At 48.9% G+C, this 2,664-nt stretch overlaps 1 pseudogene; it reads left to right on the top strand.

Annotated features, from left to right (window-relative positions):
• Window positions 1–1,357: 1,357 nt before the first annotated feature.
• On the top strand, window positions 1,358–2,546 carry LOC109364797 (annotated as a pseudogene).
• Window positions 2,547–2,664: the final 118 nt, after the last annotated feature.

Below are 2,664 nucleotides of genomic sequence, written 5' to 3'. Positions count from 1 at the left end.
ACCTGGTGAATCCATGCTGACAACACCTGATAGCCTTCTTTTCTTTCAATTGCTCAGATATGGCATCGAGAACAAGTTGCTCCATCACATTTTTCAAGGATGGAGATGAGACTAATTGATCCATAGTTTACTGAATTGTCCTTCTTTTCTTGAAGTCTGGAGTGCCATAGGCTATTCTCCAGTTTTCAGACACCTCTTCCATTCTCCAAGACCTTTCAAGGATGATAGAGAGTAGTTGTACAATCTATCAGCTCTCTAATCACTCATGGATGAATTCCATTGGGGCCCATGGACTTGTGTGCATTAATTTTGCCTAGATGATCTCTGACCAGCTCTTTCTCAAACATGAGGAAATTATCTTTCCACCTGACTCTCTCTTACCCACAAGAATGTAAGATACGATGGTTGCCTATGAGGATATTCTTGTTCTTTCTCAGTCAGAAATGATCTGCCTGTAATGAAGCAATCCTGGAAGGCTTGGATCAGAATCACAGAATCACAGAATCACAGAATTGTAGGGGTAGGAAGGGACCTCTAGAGATCATCGAGACCAACCCCCCTGCCAAAGCAGGTTCCCTACACCAGGTCGCACAGGTAGGCGTCCAGGCGAGACTTGAATATCTCCAGAGAAGGAGACTCCACAACCTCCCTGGGCAGCCTGTTCCAGTGCTCCGTCACCCTCACCGTGAAGAAGTTCTTACGCACATTCGTGCAAAACTTCCTATGCTGCAGCTGATGTCCGTTTCCCCTCGTCCTGTCTCCATGTACCACTGAAAAGAGACTGGCCTCACCACTATGGCCGCCACACCTCAGATATTTATAAATATCATATATAAATAAATAAATATCATATATTTATCAGCTTTCTTATTGAAACAGCCCTTTTGTTACAGCCTTTATTGCTGTACATTTCTTTAAAGATGTGGAAAGGGCTCTGCAAAATTCTTGCCTCAGATAAAAATCACTGAAGCAAAATGAGTAAAAACACAGAAGGGAAGCAGAATATTCCACAGAGCAGAGTCAAGTAGGATAGGATCACACCCAGGAGCTGCTACAACTCTTGCTGGAAAGGAAACTAAGAATCCCTAAGGAGTGGCCCAGACTGACATCATTTGTCTTTGCTGGACTCTTCCAGCACGTTCACTGAGGCTGTTGCCCAGCCACAGATTTTTGTTGAGCGGAAATGCTTGGGCCTCCCTTCTTGCTACTCAGTGGATGCCTTCAGTGTGGGATGGGCATGATCTAAAGCTGGTAATGAAACACAGCAGCACAGGAAGAAAACACATGGACCATGTCATTATGCAGGACAATCTGCATTCAGGAGGGGCTTGTCAGAAAATAACCACTGCTATAAGTGATGCCTCTGGATATGGGGCAGTAGGACCATTATAAAAGGCAGCCCAGGTCCTTGCCTTCTCATCCACTACTCTAGCCGCCTTCTTCTTCAGAACCAGGTGAGTGCAAATCCCCTTCTTGTCTCTCTCACTCTTCCAAAGGAGGTCTGAGCCCTGTGAACCTCTCATCTGCTGTCAATTCTCTTCCATGCCAAATCTTGGAACTGCTTGTCAATGAAGAGGGAAGAGGGGAGAGAGTTTTTCTGGGAGGGTGCCTGGGCCTGCACTCAGGGGCTTCCTGGGCTGGGGTCTCAGCAGTAGCTGAACAGGCAGTGGGGGGTCTATCTGGGTCCTCACAGGAGGAGGCCAAGATAGCCTTGGCCCTCTCCAGAATGGCTCCAGCTCCCTGCACTGCATGTGCCTTGGTTTCCCCACTGTAGACAGAAGATTGCTCCATACTCTCCTCTTTCCACTCTCATCCACTACTCTTCCCTTTTTCTCCTTGGGAACCAGTTGAGTGTGAGGTTGATTTCGTCTAATTCATTCACCAATAGGTGGGCAAGGTGCAGAGTGTGTCTCAGCTTTTATGAGCTCTGTTCCATGCCAGATCATCGCACTGCTAGTTATGAGAGAGGAAAGTGGTGAGAAAATTTTTTGTGGATACAATCTGGGTCTGTTCTGAGGAAGCTTGTGGCTATGGTCTACACAGTAGCTAGATGCATCTCTGAGACTCTTCCTGGATTCTGAAAGAATGAAACAAGAAGGCAATAACTATTTCTGCAATACAACAACATTCCAGTAGAATATGTGCTTTGGCTCACTCCTGCCTTCTTGAGAATCTCCTCGTGCATCCCCATATTCAGTATCCACCATACTCTCCCCCAGGTGAAACTTGAGATCCAAAACATGTCCTGCTGTAACCCGTGCGTGCCATGCCAGCCCTGTGGCCCAACTCCTCTGGCCAGCAGCTGCAATGAGCCCTGCGTCAGGCAGTGCCAGAACTCCACCATCGTCATTGAGCCCTCTCCCGTGGTGGTGACCCTGCCCGGACCCATCCTCAGCTCCTTCCCGCAGAACACCGCCGTCGGATCCTCCACCTCCGCTGCTGTTGGCAGCATCCTCAGCTGTCAGGGCGTGCCCATCACCTCGGGGGGCTTTGACCTCTCCTGCATTTCCAACCGCTACTGTGGCAGAAGGTGCACCCCCTGCTAAAGGTGCTGGGCACTGGTCCCGGTCAAGGTCCCCCTGGAAATCACAACACGGCAGTGGACAGTAGCACCAATGTTGTGCTGCTCTTTCTGCCCTGCAAGACACACAGCACGGGGCCAGC

The sequence above is a fragment of the Meleagris gallopavo genome, unplaced genomic scaffold (genome assembly GCF_000146605.3).
Source record: "Meleagris gallopavo isolate NT-WF06-2002-E0010 breed Aviagen turkey brand Nicholas breeding stock unplaced genomic scaffold, Turkey_5.1 ChrUn_random_7180001922095, whole genome shotgun sequence".
Classification (NCBI taxonomy): Eukaryota; Metazoa; Chordata; class Aves; order Galliformes; family Phasianidae; genus Meleagris; species Meleagris gallopavo.
The sequence above is the reverse complement of the archived record's forward strand: the minus strand, read 5'-3'. Positions and strand labels throughout refer to the sequence as shown.